General features: G+C 41.4%; 1 non-coding gene across 1 annotated transcript; it reads left to right on the forward strand.

The window, feature by feature from the left end:
• The first annotated feature begins 13,908 nt into the window (after positions 1–13,908).
• On the forward strand, positions 13,909–13,980 carry Trnah-gug (transfer RNA histidin (anticodon GUG)). Its single transcript has one exon. It is a non-coding gene; the product is annotated as a tRNA-His (tRNA).
• The last annotated feature ends 6,882 nt before the right edge of the window (positions 13,981–20,862 follow it).

Below are 20,862 nucleotides of genomic sequence, written 5' to 3' on the forward strand. Positions count from 1 at the left end.
TCTAAATTGCGGTACGTACGTGAATTTTATCATATTATAAGTTTTCTGGGTGTTGACGTTTTATAAGTGGCACACCTTACCATCAGATCCTTGCCTTCTCGTCGGAGAGTAAAATCATCCCTCTCCCTAGATGAAGTGGCCGCGCGTTTGGTATCCTGGAAAAGAGTGTGGTTTCCCGTTAATCTTCTTATCCTCCTGGTGGAAACCGCCTCATCGGGTATAGGGTCAGTCACAGTCTGATCCCGACCGCAAACGCCTCAATCCCATTGGTGTTAGTCAACTGATCTTTGCGACACATGTCATCAACCTGATACGTTACCACACAGGTTTGTCTCTTGTGGACGGGGACTCTGGCATTGGATTCGCCGACAACTGGCTTTCCTTACCCGATCAGCTGAAGCTCCTTTCTCTGTTGAGCTTCTTGAGTATCCAGACTTTTCCATTTTCCCTCGGACCAAGTCTAATTCGATGGTATATCTGCTCGGACGCTACGGCCACTATGTAGTCGGCTTTGATAACGATCCCGCCCCCCTTGTTTTTCGCCAATATATAGTGAATGCTCAATGGAGGTGGCAAAGGCTTCGGCGTTTTCGTGCTTTACTTGCAGTTATGTTGCACCTTGTCTTTAATCGTCAAGGAACTGCCTTTTTTTCTGGAGCCTTCTCCCATTGTGTTCTTCCTAGAGAAAAAACTTGTTTCCTTAAGTATTCTGGCGTTGTGGTATTTTTGTCTATCAAGTTGCCTTTTCGTAAAACAAATGACAACAAAAATAAAGACAAATTTAAGAAAATATATAGAAAATAGAAACATAAAATAAAAATTCGCCCTAGTACCATGTTCAAGTGAGGGACCATCACAGTGACATGCAGGGCGGGGGCATCGTGGCCAGGCCTCGGGTGCGGAACCGACCCGAAACACTGAAAACAAATAAAATGCCGACGATTTGAGCATCTTTGTAGCGATCCTCTTCAACGACTAACTGCTAGATTTTGGTGATGACCTTACACTGCCTTATTTCGGCTGTCAGGTGCTACCGATGTCACATTCTGAGATTTCGTTGTACAATTCGAAGCAAAGATTGGACTGAGATGCTTCGAGCTGCTAATCCTCCAAAGCAGACTACGAATCCCATAATGGTAGCGCAGGCTGAGATATTTTGAGCCACCTAACAGCCGAAATAAGACAGTGTACAGAGGACACTTGGTCTACGGGTAACACCTTTGATTAGTTTCGAGCTTGGCCATTGCTTAAATTGTGAATGCAAATCACCAACAGTTGCGGACGAAGACATCCGGTAAGAAGTCATCCTCATTCTACCAACGGCGCTGTCAAAGAAGCCGAAAGACCGGACAGATATTCAGGGTCCACTCTTGTCCTTTGGATGGGAAACTGCCCAAAAAGGCGGACGAATCAGCACTGACCAAAGGCATGATGATGTAGACTGATGACCTTAGCAGTTAAGTCCCATAAGATTAAAAAAAATTATGGAGTTAGATTCCTTACGAATAGAAAAGTAGGACAAAGAGGGAATTACTGTGATAAGTTCAGTGATAGGGTTATTCTCATTGGAATCGACAGAAAACAATCTCAGATAACAATAGTTGAGGTATAGATGCCGACGTCGCAAGCAGAAGAGGAAAAGGTAGAGAAAGTATATTGAACGGGTAATTCAGTACATACAGGGAGCTGAAAATCTAATAGTCATGGGAGACTGGAATATAATTATAAGGGAAGGAGCACAAGAAAAGGTTACGTCGGAATATGGACTTCATAGAAGAAACGAGGGTCGGGAAAGACTAATTGAGTTCTGCAATAAATTTCAGCTAATAACAGCGAATACTCAGTTCAAGAATCAGAACAGGTGGTGGTACACACGGAAGAGGCTGAGAGATAGATTTCCAGTCATCTTACATCATGGTCAGGCAGAGATTTCGAAATCAGATACTCGGTTATATGGTGTACCAAGGAGCAGATATAGATTCAAATCGCAGTTTAGTATTGATGAAAAGTAGACAGAATCTTAAGAGAGTAGTGAGGAAAAATCAGTGCGCATAGAACTGGGTTACGGAAGTACTAAGGAATGACGAGATATGCTTGAAGTTCCCTCAGGCGATAAGGAATGGCACAGTAGCAGTTCAGTTGAAGAAGAACGGACAACTCTAAAAAGGGCAAACGATGAAGTTGGAAAGAAAAACAGGTGCAAAGATGGTAACTGCGAAGAAACCATGTGAAACGTCCCCTTTGAAAAATTATACAAGACTGTGCTTAACCTGATACACAATATTTTTTTTTTAGCGCAACGCAATCTGACTTTAAATAATCTCTACAAGAGAATGGCCCTGACTGACATTAACCTGTACTTTTCACAAATCACTTACCTCACAAAAATCTTGGTTACTCCCACTACTGCAATACAGCAAGCGCCACTACTGCCAGCTAAATAAAAGATTCAAACTATGGAAGGCACTAACTACTGATAGGGATAGTTAGCAAATGAAAGATATTAATAGAGAACAAACAATGTATTTACCTTGATATCATCATATATAAATATAGCAGTTCATGACAAATTTCAAAACTCCGCCATCTCTCTCCCCACATCCACCACTGCTGGCGGCTCACCTCCAACTGCGCAACGCTACGCGCTGTTCCCAGCCAGCTGCTTAACACTACAATGGCGAGTATTACAACAATGCAAAGCAGCCACAGACTGCACACAGCACAGCCAGTGATTTTCATACAGAGGTGGCGCTACCAATAAAAAAAACCTAAACAGCCTACTTACATAGCCCCCACGCTCCCCACAAAAAAATTTTACAAATTTTTTTGGGCACTGGCCAATACATATTTGTTAACATTTTTCATAATCGTAATTACAATAACAAAGAAATCAAATGCACACACTTATTGATACAATGTTGGTCAAAAGCTAAAATTTTCTCACAGTCCATAAAGACAGTCCTGATCATTCATCACACTGCAGTGTTTTTCTCAAAGTCTGAGCAGTAAAAGAAAATGCACACGGAAGTAGTGGATTTCCATGCAGTCTTGAAGAAGTAGCGTTGTCCTTCCAATGGAAAGACAGCGCTGACTCTTCACATGCTGACAGGTAATGGGCCACAACAGAGCAAACCCACAGCGGAGTCAGTCGAAGTTTTGAAGAGTATTGGTGGGTAGGTCATCACAGAGCAGACCCACTGTAGTCCTGGTAGAGATTACAGTATTGGTGGGCCACTAGAGGTGCAGACCCACTGCAGTCCTTGTAGAAATAATGGTATTGATGGATCATCAAAGATGTAGACCCACTGTAGTCCTTGTAGAGATAATGGTACTGGTGGGTCATCAAAGATGCAGTCCCACTGTAGTCCTTGTAGAGGTGGCCAGCAGCCATCTGTTGTGACTGTGCAGGTGCACAATCACCATTGAAGAGTCTTGCGGATAATATAGCAAGTCCATAACCACCACTTGTGCACTCACAAAGTTTTTGGAATTGTCCTTAGAACCAGCAATGCTGTTATCCAGTCCCTTGCTGAATTATTAACACACATGCAAACACTAACAGTCCCTACTTCTCACATATTGTCCATATACTATGACCAACAGAAATGTGTGCAGTGAAATGAATGCTTACAAGTTACTTAGTTTGATAAACTTGTGTCAATTACAATTTTATAACATGAGAATATAATTACAAAGGTACAAAATACATCATTAAAATCATAATAATACAGATAACATTTGTAGTACAGGCTTTACAAAAGAATCAAAATAACATATACATCAGTGTTACAGGAATTATGACATAAGTAAACACATAAAGATCAGAAGAACTTTTGAAACATCACCTTCACATGTGAGCAACAAACCAGAATAAATAATGTCTATAAACATTTTTACAAAGAAAATAACATATTATTAATGCAAATTATATTTGAGGATAACAATATTCCTCATCATAGTGAATGTAGCTTAGTACTAGAACAGAAAAAAAATTTCTATGAAACAGTACACAGAGACAGGAAGAAAAGAAATACACAAGGGTACACAAACACATAGCATAATAACACAGGGGGAAAGGACAGGGTTTGTTTTCAATATAACATTTGGTACTGCAGTATTTTGCAAATAAAACCTTTTTTGTTCTTGGAGATCTCCCTTCATTCATCATTATTCCCAAAAAGTCCTATCTATACCTCCTTTTTGTATTCCAACCATATTTCTTTCAAAATAATTATGGCTCATTGTACAATACTCATTTTGGCCCAAAACGTTTTCATATACCTTGTCAATGCATTGCTTCCAATTCATCATAGTTATTTTCTTATATAGTCTACCCCCTCTTAAGCTAACTTAAATCTACTGAGCTCAGATGCTAAACTAAGGGACGAAGCAATGCAGCAGCACAAAACAATTAACACAAACAGCAATGATCAAAAATACAAATGGCGAAGCAAGCAGCATAAATTACAACTAATACAAGGCAATGAGCAGCAAACAAGAAAAATAAATCAGTAGTAAAACTGGCTTAAAAGAATAATACAAAGTGAAATTTAGTAGCACTATGCATGGCAAACAGCAGCAGCAAATGCTATAATTAATACCTAACCATGGCAAATATCAAGCAGAAAAAAATATTACACTAAAGACAACAATGCAGATAAGGGAAATGTCTGTTCACATCTTAATGTCTATGTAATTAAAGTGGTGCACCACAACAACTTATTGTAAAAAAATATTACCATGTACTTGAAAAGAATATTATGTATGCATTTACTGTTACTAGTCCCTTCTTATTGTTCTTTCCTTTCCAAGTGCTCCTTTTTTTGAAAAATGTGGATCACAAAATTATTATATAATAGATCTGTTGACAGAAAGTGTTCACATTAGCAAATGCATTTAATTTTATTTTATGAAACCAATGCTGCAAGACAGCTGGAAACCAGATATCAAATGAAATAAGCAACTATGTACAAAGTAAAGCATAAAATAATCATTCAGTAGTCATGAGGCATTTCATAAGTTAGTAGAAATTCTCTCAATTCTCGTAGATAGACACTTGTCCTAATCAGGTGTGCAGATGTAAGAATGTTTCCAAGTTATTATTAGCATGTCGTATTTACGATGCTTTCTACAAAGGAATGTCAATAGCGAGGATAATGGCCTCCCTTTTTTTTTCTACCTGTGCTGCTGAAAAGGGCTCGCAATAATGGCTTTTTCTCCAGGCGTCTGACACACCTGGCCGCTCAGCTGGGTGCCCACGACGCATTACGTGCAGGTGGTCACTGAACTTTCTTACCGAAATATTTACGACACCAGTTTCCGCTACAGTGACAGTCTCATATAAAAATATTTCACAGGTCAAGAATTTGGGTTACAAATCTGTAGAAACAAAATCCTATAAATATAACAGCGTCCAAAAAATTTTTGCCAGCATTGTGATACATTCACGCATATACACACATTTCATAACTCTTAAAGTACGATTCTTGGTTTCCAACAACCTTCTTCACAAACCATAGTCCCTAACTTCTATTCATGATTCATATACATATAAACACGTAATCACATTCCTTATATAGCATCAGCTTATTGATCATAAACATACCTCAACAGCATAATACACATCGTCGTCGTAAAAATAACATCATAACACCTAAGTCAAATCTCAAAAACGTCGTAGCTTTCTGCAATAATTTCAAACCCTAAAAAATATTCTCTGCTCATTTCAATAGTGTCATCTACCTCAAACGTACCTTAAAAATCATGATCTCATACCAAATACATCATTCAAAGCTCTCATAGTATCACAATGGTTCTGAAAAAATATGAACAGTTCACAAAGTACAAACAACATACAATTTCGTAAGTGAAGTTATCCAACGGTGTAATTACGTAAACGTCTGTCACTGAGGTAGTAAAAAAATGTTTGTTTCTTTGTTAAATAATCAGATAGCTGTGTAATTTATGTGTTAGAGAAATATGGTACCGATGTGTAAAGTTGTATAAGCAAATACCATATTAGCTAGGGCCCCTTGTGCTTGCCAAACACATGGTACACAAAGTAGGCGTGTACCCCCCTGAGGATTAATGTAATTATACCCTCAGGTGTTACAGATTACAGCAATGGAATGAAATGTATCACGGAAAACCTTCTTTGCAATTCAAAAATCTTGAAAAATAAATGGCTTAAGTACAAAATTAATCTCTCAAATGCGTGTCCTGTAGCGCTAAATGTGCGTCTTGCTGTAAGATAATTCTGTGGAACTGTCGTAGTTATCATCCTCCGTAAGCAAAGTTCTGCTGAAGTCAATGTACTTACCTCATGATAAACAAAAGTGAAATGCTTTCCGTATAGATATCGTAGTTATTACGCTTATTGTTGTGATGAAGAAAGTACTGTACTGTAACGTATTGTTGTGCCACGAAAAAGGCTGTCTCATTGTTGCTATACCACAAAAGTTACTACTAAAACATGTTTTTCTTTCCAGAAGAATTCAGAAAACTGTGCAAATATAAAACAGATACACCGCAAAAGCAACATTGTAAATTGTCACTCATTAGTAGCGTCGTGATAAAAATCGTGTAGCTGTCACATAAACTAACCTCTGTGTCATCTGGTATCTCTCAGAAAGCACTTTAAATTCAGAATGTATTTTCAAGTAAACCAAAATGTTGCATTAAAATCTCAAGTTAAAAAAGCACATTATCTCTCAATAAACGGTTTTACGTGTGAAATGTGGTGTAAACCTTTGCTCTTCCTAGTACGCAGAGTTTCATCTTCAAAGCAATTATCATGTTGTATACATCGGTAAAGAATGCTAAAATTTTTCTCAAGGCTAGCGTCTTATGTTATTTTTCTCGGAGCCAGCGGGCGCACGCGTCTGCCTGCTTGTGCGAGTCATTGTCTGTCTCTTTGTTGGCGCGCGCCGTTATTGGGATTAGGAGACCTAACTTCTACAAATTCACTTTGACGAGAAGGCCCTGCCCTGTTTAAATCCCGCCAGTTCTGATGCAATTCAGGTCTGTCGTTACGAATATATCGTCTGTCGTCATGTCGGTAGATTTCGTAGTTTCTTCCATGTCCGTCACGTGGTGGAGAATTTCTCCCTGAATCGTAACTGTGCGCCGAACTGTTGCGTCTGAAGTTATTCTGCCTCCCTTGATAATAATTGTTTTGGTTTCCATATCGTCTGTGTCTCTGGCTGTCTCTGTGATAGTCATTACTACGGAAATGCGATCTTTCCCTGTAATTATTACTACTCTGCCAACGGTTGTCATACGGGTGGTGTCTGTTTTGGTCACGATATGTGTTGTGAGAATAGCCTTGTCGTGTCCAGTTATTATTTCTTTCATCGCGGAATTGCGACGGATGTGATCTGTAATTGTTGTGCTCCTGCGTTCCGCGATTGTCAGTGTCAATTTCCAGTTCTTGTAACAGTCCCTGAAAAGCTTCAATGTCGTCTTTGCAACGTCCTGCCAAAATAATATGTCGTAAATGTTCAGGTAATTTGATTAAGCAAATGCGGATGAGTTCTGAGGGGCTGTATGGGTTTGAAAGATACTGATTCTTATGCAACATGTCTTCAAAATATTTGACAAGACTGGAAAATTCAGATTGTTCAAAGTGTTTCATCATCATGATGCTATGTTTTACTCGGTCTTGTGTAGCTTGAGACCAATATGCTGAGAGGAAGGCATGGTAAAATTCTCCTTCACTGTGACAATCGTGAATGACCGATCGCATTCTTACAGCTGGTTCATTCTCTAAGTAGTCACACATAAATTCGAATCTGTGTTCTAATGACCAGTTGGGAGGAAAACAATGAGAGAATTGATGGAGCCATGCTTGTGGATGAATGTCGTTGCCAGAATTCTTAAATGTTTTGAATTTACGTGTAGTAATGAACAGCTTATAGTCAAAATCATCATGTCGGCGAGTCGCATATCGGTCATTGTTAGGTCGTGTCGGCCGTTCCATCTCAAAATTCGGTGCACATTGCCAATTTCTTTCATAACTTCCGAAATGCCCTGTGTTATTATTTTGCGTCATTTCCGTATTTCTAAGTCTCTCTTCCCGTGTTGGAGCGCGAGTGTCATCTGAAATACGTAATTCTTGTATTACCTGTGTCAGCTGATCTTGTACTTCACGGATTTCTCTTTGGTGTTGATTCAGATTTTGTTTCAGTTTCCTAATTTGTTCGCTCTCTTCTGTGTCATTAAAGACTACCGGTTTTGTGTCATTCAGATTATCATCTACCTTCGTAGATAAATTAGTGAACTGATCCGAAAGTTCGGCTACTTTCTCCGATAGTGTACTTATTTCCTCAGTGTTTTTTTCTGAACCAAGTTTCAGAGTATCTACTGTGTCCTTTAAGTTTTCCTGAGATTTTGCAAGTTGCGTAACCGAATCGGTAGATGCAACTGAGTCAAATTTAGCTTGCAAGGTCTCATGATTTTCATGAACAATAGTTTGCAGTTCTTTTATGGCTGCTTCGTGATTCTGTAATGCATTTTCGTGCCGCGAAAAAATAGGTTGAAAATGCTCACAAATTTGTGTTTTTACGTCGTTACAGACTGTTTGACATTTCGATTCGATTTTATGTAACTCAGTAGTCAAATCTTCACCTGTTTGTTCAAGCGTGGTGTGAAGATTTTGTTCCATTGCGTCTAACTGTTGCTGTGTTTGTCTCCGATTTTGTTTCATTTGTTTCTGATTTTGTTCAAGCGTTGTGTCGAACTTTTGTAGCCTTTGTCCCATTTGTTGCATTAACTGTAATAACAATGCACTGGTGTCTGAAACACGTTCCTCAGAGCTTTTCGGCAGTGAAGTTGCACCGGCAACATTCATATTTTGGCAAGCAGAAAATGTGTCTTGACTTATTTGAGAAAACGGTGAGGCCCCAAATCCTGAATCTACAGTATTTGCGAGATTGTTTCCTGTCATTTCGGATTCCTGAGGCGAGCTGTTGCCGACCGATCGATCGATAATGCTTCCCTGTTCTCTAATTGTTTCACTGTCTACACCATTGTTTGCCGCCCGCTCCATTTCCCTATGCACAATTACCAAATTACTACTTCGAATATTAGTTAATTCATTACACGGTGGCGCTAACACACTGCTTTCGTCTTCGCTGTCATTTCTCAATTTACTTTGGAGCCTAGTGTTACGTTTTTCACACGCCATTATTGTCACAATGTTTCACACGACAACACAGAAAAACACAATTTGAAGAGCAAAAATAGGGGAACACATTAACATAGCACTGAAAATAATATCTAGTTAATTGCAGCTGCGAAATACTTGGTGCAAATCTACAAGCATGTCACAACTGTTTTACTGTACAACAATGAAAAACTACAATTACAAAGGAAATTCTCTCTATGATTACGCACTAGCAATAAACAAAAGCTACACTAATTACACAAACTACAAGGAAAAGATCAGAAGATTCCAGTGAGGTATCCTCGGCTAAGGGTCGACATATGAAACGTCCCCTTTGAAAAATTATACAAGACTGTGCTTAACCTGATACACAATATTTTTTTTTTAGCGCAACGCAATCTGACTTTAAATAATCTCTACAAGAGAATGGCCCTGACTGACATTAACCTGTACTTTTCACAAATCACTTACCTCACAAAAATCTTGGTTACTCCCACTACTGCAGTACAGCAAGCGCCACTACTGCCAGCTAAATAAAAGATTCAAACTATGGAAGGCACTAACTACTGATAGGGATAGTTAGCAAATGAAAGATATTAATAGAGAACAAACAATGTATTTACCTTGATATCATCATATATAAATATAGCAGTTCATGACAAATTTCAAAACTCCGCCATCTCTCTCCCCACATCCACCACTGCTGGCGGCTCACCTCCAACTGCGCAACGCTACGCGCTGTTCCCAGCCAGCTGCTTAACACTACAATGGCGAGTATTACAACAATGCAAAGCAGCCACAGACTGCACACAGCACAGCCAGTGATTTTCATACAGAGGTGGCGTTACCAATAAAAAAAAAACCTAAAAAGCCTACTTACACATGGGTAACAGAAGCAATATAAAAATGTTAGGGAAATTAAAGAATAGACAAAGAAAAGTCTTCACGAAAGAAATAAATGGAAAGTGTGGGGAAACTAAGGTGAAATGGCTACAGAAAAAGTCGAAAAGAAATGAATGACGGAAGGACTGTCTCAACACATAGAAAAGTGAAAACAGCCTTCTGTGAAACTAAAAGCAATGGCGGTAACATTAAGAATGCAGTAGGAATTCCGGTGTTAAATGAAGAGGAGATAGGCAGTAGGTGAAATAGTACATTCAAGGCCTCTATAAGGTGAAGGACTTGCCTGGTTACGGGTCAGAAGAAGCAACAGGAGTCGATACAGAAGAGACAGGTCAATCAGTATTACAATCAGAATTTAAAAGAGCTTTGGAAGACAAAACTAAATAAGGAAGAAGGGATAGACAACATTTCATCGAAATTTCCAAAATGATTGGGGTAAGTGACAATAAAACGATTGTTCGCGTTGGTGTCTAGAACGTATGCGAGTGGCGATATACCATCAGACTTCCAGAAAAACGTGGTATAGGCGCTAGAGAGGCAGTTCTGACGTTGCGGTTGACAATGGAAGCAAGACTGAAGAAAAATCGACACACGTTCATAGAATTTATCAACTTGGAAAAAGCGTTCGACGAAGTAAAATGGTACAAGATGTTAGAAATCCTGAGAAGTATAGGGATAAGCTATTGGAAAAGAAGAGTATCATAAAATATTTACAAGAACCAACAGTAAGAGGGGAAGATTAAGAAGTGCTAACATGAAAAAGGATGTAAGACAGGGATGTAGTCTTTCGCTCCCACTGTTCAATCTATATGCCGAAGAAGCAATGAAGGAAATAAAACAATGGTTCTAGAATGAAATTAAAAACCAAGGTGAAAGAATAAGATTTGCTGTCCTCAGTGAAAGTGATGAATAATTACAGGAAAGGAATGGACTATGTAATGAGTACGGAATGTAGGTTGAGAGTAAATCGAAGAAAGACGAAAATAACGAGAAGCAGCAGAAATGAAAACAAAGAGGAACTTAACGTCAGAATTGATGGTCACGAAGTAGATGAAGTTAAGGATTTCTGTACCTAGGTAGCAAAATAATTCATGACGGAGGGAGCAAGCAGGACTTAACAAACAGACTAGCACTGTTAAAAAGGGGATTCCTGGCCAAGAGAAGTCTACTAGTGTGAAACATAGGTCTTAATTTTAGGAAGAAATTTCTGAGAATTTACATTTAGCGCACATCCTTGATTAGCAGCGAGACATGGACCGAGGGAAATCCCGGAACAGAAGATAATCGAAGCATTTGAGATGTGGTGCAACAGAAGAATTTGAAAAATAGGTGGGCTCAGAAGTGAAGGCAACAGGGAATAGCTTTCTTGGTAGTAAAGGGAGCTGTAAGGGGGTGAAAACTGCAGAGGAAGACAGAGACTGGAATACACGGAGCAATCCCATAGAAAAAGGATAAAAAAGGAGAGCAGGAGACGTATCTAGTGGTTAGTCGCCTTCGTGAGGACCGCTTCAAAGACGGTCGGAATCTTTGTATTCGAGATTTTTTTTTTGTTTCATGACGACACGGCCTAACACCCAAAATGATTTTATTCAAATTTATGTTGTAGTTCATTGTTTATGGAAAAATCTACTTCCACATTATGTAACTTAAGTCACTTGATTACTTTCACCATACTTATCTCCCTCCGTGTAGAATGTGGTGCAAAAATGATTCATTTTCAAGATGGAGAGCCTTATTTTTTAAAGGGCAATCGAATGCCGAAATAAGAAAAAACTGTATGGGAGTAAAGTTACACTTTACAAAAGAGCATATATTGCTGGAGAGAGTATCACAAATCGTCAGTGTCACGGGCCCTGTCCGACTTTAAGCTGGCCCTGATAACAGGCTGGTTTACGCCGAGTACTTTGGTGCACACATTAACACGTGTACTCATATTTGTTAAATAAACTACCAAAATGATTTCAAGCTGTCGATTCGAAGAAAGGTTTCGTATATTTTAAGTGAGTTAAAGGTCGCTGGCAACGTACGAAGACCGCCTAAGATCTGTTTCTGTCTGCTATGTAAGTTACATCTTTGTCTACATAGCGAAAACATATCTGTATGCTGTACTTTGGAGGCTGTACCCTGCTGATATCCGTAGCATGGTGCTTGTGTTTAGATTGTAGATGCGGACGGAGATTAAGCATTTGCCGTTCTTCTTCCTCTTATTGCTGGGACTAGACGTATAGTTATCATCATGTGGGCGACGCCTCCAACTTTCTTGGTTCTGTTTGTTAAGGTAAAATGCCTTTTCTTTTTCGTATTTAATGAAAAGGCGATTTCCGAGCCGTTACACATTATTATCAGCTCTGTACATGAGATTTCCTTGCGATCAAGGTTAATTCTGCTGTTAAGAAATTGTTCCATCTTCAAGAATTAATATCAGTCTGTCGTTAACTTATCCATGTATACAGGTCATGCCTCATATTACTGTTCTACTTACTTACTATTAGCACGGGAATATGAGGTTTTGTGGGGCCCTTTTTGTTCTGTTTTTTAAATATATGTGGTATTGTATTACATATGGTTCCTATGGGGACATATGTAACAGTACTACTAAGTTCTTGTGTTTGTCTAATTATTAACAATAAATAGCTATTTCATATTCTCGTTATTTATTTTACATCTCGAAGCCACTTACGAATTTATCACGTTTTCGTGATCAAACTGCATGTGATCACATGTTCTTTATCTGAATTCGTAGCTTATGCGACCACAACTCACAGAATACGTTCTGACTTCAGTGGGATCTTTATTCAGATAAGCTGACATCGGCAAGTGATACACTGCGATGCGTGACTACTAACTAGTGGCACAGGATTTCACAAAGAGGATATTAGGGTAATATTCCCGTTTTCTGCATAACATTTATTTATTATTTCTTTGCGTGTCCATTACAGCGATCGTGGGGGTAGTTCTGAGCAGCTGATGCTCAGTATGTGGAGAGCGCCGATTGTGATGAAATCTTCTTACGCATAAGTGGTGCACTCTACAGCATGGAGTCTACACCTCCATTGCACGCATTTTCTCTGTAAGAGAGGGCGCACTTCACTTTTAGGCTGTGTTAGCAAGTTCGAACCTGCTCGTCGTAATTTTTCGTTATTTAAAAGCTTGTTCAGGTCTCCTCGTATTTCTCTTGGCGCTACGAATGTTTTCCTTACTTCTGAGCCGGCCGAAGTGGCCGTGCGGTTGAAGACGCTGCAGTCTGGAACCGCAAGACCGCTACGGTCGCACGTTCGAATCCTGCCTAGGGCATGGATGTTTGTGATGTCCTTAGGTTAGTTAAGTTTAACTAGTTCTAAGTTCTAGGGGACTAATGACCTCAGCAGTTGAGTCCTATAGTCCTCAGAGCCATTTGAACCTTACTTCTGAATATCTCACCAGGAGAAGTCAGGTGGCGTTATTTCTCATTCATGAGTGAGAATTTTGTATACAAATGGGGTCATTTTCAGGTCATTAACGCTAAGGTAATACCAGTTACGTTTGTGATTAGATTTAGACAGGATTAGGAGGCTTTCAATGAAAGGGGCGGGTTGAATCGGCACTACGTAACAGTTTCCGTACTAATTTTCCTCTCTCTTTATGTTTTTAAAGCGCGTTTTGGAAGCAACTCACTTTGGGAAAATGGAAAGGCAATGCTGTCAGCCTCATCCTGTGACGCTTTGCCTGTCCACCAGTGCTGGTGCTGAGAAAGCGCCGCGGCTCACCAGAGAACTGCTCGTGACGTCACAGCCACGGTCTGTGGTCCTACAGCGTCTGCAGAAAAACGGCTTATACCCAACTCGAGAGCTTCGGTGTTGCCTGCCGTGATAGTCTAGTGGTTAGGACATTGCGTTGTGGCCGCAAGAACCCAGGTTCGAATCCTGGTCACGGCATTGAGGTGATATTTTTATCTAAATTTCTAGACAACTAAAAATTTCTCTCACTAGTTATCGACAACAAGAGTATGTTGCACCCAGCTTACGTTTCAGTGATTTTTATCGGCTTCAGTGGCTTCTCCGTTATTTTCTGTTGAATAACGGGTAAATAGTTGGAACGCCTTCCAAAAATGACTGTGAAGCTCATCGCCAGTCCCGGCAACTTCAGTAATCTACTACATTGCAAATTCAGACACCGAAAATTGCTCTCTGAATCGAATTCCTGATCGACTAATTGCTCATTTTACAACTTATCCCTGTCATCACAGAAGAGAGACCTTTCCCATGTTCTAGTCGCAGTGACAAACAACGAGTTTGTCAAAGTGTAAAAATTTGTGTAATGTACATGACGAAATGTGTGACTGCTATGGAGAGTCAAGCGACCGACTTTTCCGCTGTCAGTATTTTAGCTATTCACGACCGTACTTTCTATCCTGAGACAGATACAACAAAACATTTCATTTTTTGTGTTTTGTTTTAGAAACGAACCCACTGCTGTGGCGTGATAGACATTACCAGGTTCTATTAAAATAAGGAGGACCCGTCTGAAATCTTCCTGTTAGCATCATGGTAGTGCAATATCACAAGCCTGGCTTCGATGGCTGATCTGTGAGGGTGTGCTGCGTTTACATCACCGCTGCTGCTGGAAGAGTGCTGTCGCTGGTGAGTTTAATGCCGTTTCGCGTTCACAGTTTGTGGTAAGATCTTATGGGACCAAACTGCTGAGGTGTGGGTCCCCAAGCTTACACACAATGTAATGTAACTTAGACTAACTTACTTTAAGGACAACACACACACACACACACACACACACACACACACACACACACACACACACACACACACCCATGCCCGGGTGAGGACTCGATACTCCGATAGGGGGACCCTCGCGAACCGTGACAGGGCGCCTGAGTAACCACAGTAACCAGATCGACTAAGTGTAGAAACTGGTGATGTCAGAATCTCTCTATGGAAGTATACCTTGAAGTGTACATCTGATAATGCCTTCACAAGACCTAATTCTTTTGAAGTGGAGGGATTCATAGAGGAGGCAGTCAAGTTAACAAGTGATGACATCGCAGGAGTGCACCAATCGATTTGGAGCAGCACGGTTTTCCTCAAGTTAAAGAATGCTAAGAAATGTGATTAAATTGTTGAGTTTTGTGAATACAATTTAAAGTTTAAACATTATGATTGCAATATTGTGAGATTAAAGTAACCCATGCTCGCACTGGTATTAGAACAATTAGAGTTTATGATTTTCTCTAAAAATAATACCCGTGCAAATTAATGCTGTGTTGAGACATAATGGAACTATCATAAGCAACGTCGCCGACCGGTAGTCCCCTGCTCTTAAGTTTCAGATTCCCGCAGGGGATCAAAATCGATATGGTCAGCATCGTCTTACATCAGTGTTTTCGGTTATGCAGCTCTTGTGATGTATGAGGGACTACCATGAACGTGCTCTGGCTGTAGTCGACTGGATATGTTGTCGCTCAGCGTACGCAAAGACGCTTGACAGACTTACCGACCGGTGAGACAGCCGTTGCCAACACTATGTCACAACTACCGCTGACACACTGATAGGGGGCTCGGCATTTCTCTAGTATTTGATTGTCGTGAACGCATAAGCGGCTTAGTGCTGTTTGAAATTATAATCGCGCGGTCTCATAAGAGAAACTGAGCCGCCTGGAGGCTTGCTTGGACCGTCGCTGCTTTGCAAGATGCTCGGGAGACGATGCGAACTCTTAATAGTGAGATGAGGAGACAGAGTAAAGGGCATTAGTGTGTCATGAGTAGTTTCGTTTTACGGCATAGTCCGAGCACGACTCACGGCCAGATACAACCTCCCATATGTCGTCAACCATACTGATACGAACTCAAAAATTCGCAATGGACGGTACTAACCTTGAGATATAATTTATCAAGTATCGATTTTATTTTGTTAAGATGGCAGAACGATTTGTGGATCGAATAGACGACTTAAAATTTTGTTTCCACCACTTTTGTATGGATTCAGGCCGATTTAACTTGCAAGTGACAGTTCTTTTGTGTTCAGGGTATTATAAATAAAAATATTGCTTGTCATCAGTAACCTTACTTCCGCTAGGAATGTGGGAAGAGACAAGAATATATATACATTTTTGAGGTACACCAACAGGAGTTCGTCATATGCTATCACTGGGGCAGGTCACGTGACTTCGCATTTGTATAGTTTTCTGTAACTGTCTGCCAAAATTAAATTGGCAACCATGAAACAATATGGCCGATGCTTTGTTATTTTGTGAACTGTGATTTATGTGAGCAGTGAGAACAACATTTACCTGCAAACCATGTAATGTGATTTAAAGTCTCGACATCGAACATAACAGAACTGAACCCAGGGACCAAACTCCTAGACGGGGCTGCAGCCATTCTAAACACATGAGTGCAATCGATAAGGTCTACTAAATGTATCTATGCCATCATTTTATGAAGGTTCAAATGCTTCAAATGGCTCTCAGCACTATGCGACTTAACTTCTGAGGTCATCAGTCGCCTAGAACTTAGAACTAATTAAACCTAACTAACTTAAGGACATCACACACATCCATACCCGAGGCAGGATTCGAACCTGCGACCGTAACGGTCACTCGGTTCCAGACTGTAGCGCCTAGAACCGCATGGCTTTAATAGATGTTTGACATGCAGTGATAGGAAGCGCCGCAAGGTTTATAACTAGTATAACTGCAACCACCGTAACAAAAAGAGAGCTTATAAAAATGTCTGAGTTTGCACATCCTAAACCTAAAAACTGTGCAACAACTTCTGGAAACAGTAAGTAATTCTGTGTTTTATCTAACTTCGAAATGTTGTAACTGCGTTACGACACAGTGTGTCGCCCTGCAATAAGCCTACATGGTCTTAACATTATCAATGGTACCCTGATTTCCCAAAAATGATATTAACTGAAGATGAGACCCCTAGCGCTCGAAATGCAACGTATATTGAAATAAAAATCACGAATAGTGACCGAATGAGACCTTTTTTTTCGTAAGTTATACGGTCGCGGCAGCAACAGTGATAACAGTGGGCAAAATTATGGCTTATGTACATCTTATGAACATCCATAACAATATTGTCGACACAGGTTGTTTGCTTTCGTCGTCATCAAAGCTCGCTTGAAAATCATCTTTGGAGGGTTGGTTGGGCTGTTTTTGGGGGAGGAGACCAGACAGTGAGGTCATCGGTCTCATCGGATTAGGGAAGGAAGAGGAAGGAAGTCGGCCGTGCCCTTTCAAAGGAACCATTCCGGCATTTGCCTGGAGCGATTTAGGGAAATCACGGAAAACCTAAATCAGGATGGCCGGAAGCGGGATTGAACCGTCGTCCTCCCGAATGCGAGTCCAGTGTGCTAGCCACTGCGCCACCTCGTGGTTTAGGGAAATCACGGAAAACCTAAATCAGGATGGCTGGACGCGGGTTTGAACCGTCGTCCTCCCGAATGCGAGTCCAGTGTGCTAGCCAGTGCGCCACCTCGCTCGGTCATCTTTTGAGATATCCTCACAGGAAACCGTTAAAATGTGCATCTCTAGAAAAAAACAGTCAATCAGGATTCCGTTTTCATTAAGCGTAGTAGGAATCCAGTTCATTCATTGCTGTTTTTGCGATCCTGTTTTACGTTTTTTCGCAATCTTTCAGTCAAGTCTAAACTTCATATGGTCGGAATGTGTTTATTTTGCTTTTTAATTTAACCGTGTTAAGGTTCGAGACAATCTGTACGAGTCAGTGCTGTAATGGTATTCCGATTATTCGATCTGCAGTAAACACCTGCAACGGTGGTTAAGATACTCCTCCCAATTACTGAAAACGAGATTAAGGACATCAGCCATTTAAATAATCAAAAACAATATTAATCATGGATATTTTAGATCCTAATGTTAGGAAATATTGTTGTGTATCTACTTTATTTAGCAAACCACCACTCACGATGTTTGTTTACATAAATCCAAACCATGGTTTACTGAAACTTTTGGTTGGTTGGTTGGTTGGTTAGTTGGTGTGTATGACGGTAGGTCAGAGTACCGCAGGAAAACCCAGGGGAAGAAACCACCCAGATCTACCAATATCAGCGAAAATGAGGGAAGGGACGAAATGAAGAAAGGGAGACAGAGGAAGAAAAGCAAGCAAGGTATCTCAACTAGTGAGGAGCCGGAAGCCCCTGAAAGCAGAGTGCAATGATTGAACATACATCCCCCAGCCCCCGCCACTTCCCAGAGGTACTCCACTCAGCGATTGCCTTGAAAAGACTAGCAACACAGGCAGGGCAAGAGAAGCACAGAAACACAAAAGATGAACAAGTCTAACAGACCACACGAAGGGGGGGGGGGGCGGAGAAGGGGGGAAAGGAGAATAAAAGTGCAGGTAGGGTGAGGACTGCGCTGGACCACCAAGCCCAGACAGCTGCAGCATAGTCCGGGCAGAAGAGGCAACACAGTGTTCTGCCAACCTCTCAGTGGGCTGCTAAGGTTAAGTGGCCCTCCCTTAAAGAGAGTGGTAAAAGCCCGCTTCACGAATAACATTTAGAACTGGGGAATCAGAGAGATAGAGTCAGCTGCATGGCGGCTCGGATGAGTCAGTCGAGCAAGCTGTGGTCCGGCATGAAACGAGAGCCACAACGACAGGAGGGGATCAACATGAGTGAGCCAAGTACGGAAGATGCAGAGTTGGCAAAGGACAGTTGAGTCCTTGCTAGAGGCCTGCTCAGAGGCTCCACAGATTTGTAGTCTATCACCAACAGTTTGTTTGGTGAAGTCAGAGTGAGCAAGTCCGTATTCCAGGGACCTAAAACATGGAGGAGGTCTGCTTCTGGAATACCAATCTCAAATGTCGGTTTATTGGTAGCCAGTTTGGTCAGGCTATCAGTGAGTTCATACTGCAGGATCCCAACGTGGCCCAGAGTCCAGAAGAAGATCACTGAGCATCCACACTGTTCAAAGGCATAAGAAGAACCATGGATAGCAGTGACCAAGGAATGGTGAGGGTAGTACCGGTCGATAGCTTGCAGACTGCTCAAGAAGTCGCTGCAGATGAGGAAGTGTAGGGACAGGTATGCTCAAGAGCACGAGAAATGGCTACCAACTCCGCAACGGAAACACTACAGCCATCTATCAAGTAGAGCAGTCCAGTATTCCCACATGAGTATAAGCAAAGCCTACATGACCAGCAACCAGCGATCCATCAGAGTAGATTATTTTTGAACCCTGGGATGCACCAAGGATGAAGAAAAATTGGCGTCATAGGGCCTCGGGATGAACTGAGTCTTTAGAACCTTGTGACAGGTCAGGAAGAAGCTGTAGCCGAGGGATGCACCATGGTGGTGTAGAGGAGTGGGTGCAGAGGATAGGAGGAAGATGAAAAAACTCAAGCTCACAGAGGACTGACCAAAGGCAGACTGCAATCATAATCTCTGATCGGAGCCACCATTGTAGGAGATGGATTACCATGTTTGGAAAGGGGATATGGTAGTTCACAAGCTTAGGGGAACTACGAATATTGTGATAGCATAATTGACAGGATGTTGTAGCACCCGATCCGCAATGGAGGGACCCCAGTCCCCATCGGTAAGCTGCTCACTGGTCTACGTCGAAAGGCTGCTGTAGGAAGTTGAACCTCCCAGTGGTGTATCAGATCCAGTATCTACAATGCTGAGGGCGATGCTGAACCATATGCCAGACTCCCATAGTCAGCGCTTTGTAAAGCTGCAGAAGGGTAGTGCAATCTGCACCCAGCTTGTGTTACTCAGGCAGCGAAGTGTATTGAGGCGCAGCCAGCACTTTCGTCTAAGCTGGAGAAGATGAGGAATCCATGACAACTGAGACTTGAAGACCAGTCCTAAAAAGCGATAAGTCTCTACTAAATTGAATAGCTGGTGGTTGAGGTAAAGTTCTGATTGTGGGTGAACGGTACGATGTTGACAGAAGTGAATGACGCGAGACTTGGCGACCCATGGATGAGACCCTATGCCTGCATCTTTCGTATGGCGCCTAACAGTCAATACTCAGCGACACTCGCACTAGAGGAGCAATAGTAGAGGCATATGAAGGACACTCAACACAGCATCCTGCGGTACCCCATTCTCTTGGATATGGGGATACAGTGGGAAGCACCAACTCGAACCAGGAACGTACGGTGCGACAGGAAGTTGTGGATAAAAATTGGGAGCGGATCCCAGAGGTCCTATTTGTGTAAGGTAGCAAGGATGTGGTGTCACCATGTGGTGTCACAAGCGTTTTGCAGGCCGAAGAAGACGACTGTAAGGTGTTGAGGTCGGGCAAAAGCTGTTCGGATGGCAGGGTCTAGGTAAACCTGATAATCAGTAGTGGAACAGCTTTGCCAAATACAACCCTGGGACGGTGCTCGAAGACCACAAGACTGTAGGAGCCAATACAGCCGCCAGCTCACCACGCGTTCAAGCAACTTACAGAGAACATTTGAAACTTTCGGTACAATATTGCTATGCAGAGTGTTCGCAAACAGTCAGTTGCGCTCCAGTTTAATAAGTTAAATAAATTATATATAGTTGTTTGTTATAATTTCTATGGGAAACGTCAATGATTGTTTAAATTAACAATTACTAATGACCATCTAGCGCTTCGTACGGTACTACTAATTATATAAGGCCAGACGACTTCTTTTCAATGCATGGTGGTATACACAAACGCCGGCCGAAGTGGCCGTGAGGTTCTGGGCGCTACAGTCTGGAGCCGAGCGACCGCTACGGTCGCAGGTTCGAATCCTGCCTCGGGCATGGATGTGAGTGATGTCCTTAGGTTAGTTAGGTTTAATTAGTTCTAAGTT

Source organism: Schistocerca nitens, chromosome 2, assembly GCF_023898315.1.
Source record: "Schistocerca nitens isolate TAMUIC-IGC-003100 chromosome 2, iqSchNite1.1, whole genome shotgun sequence".
Lineage (NCBI taxonomy): Eukaryota > Metazoa > Arthropoda > Insecta > Orthoptera > Acrididae > Schistocerca > Schistocerca nitens.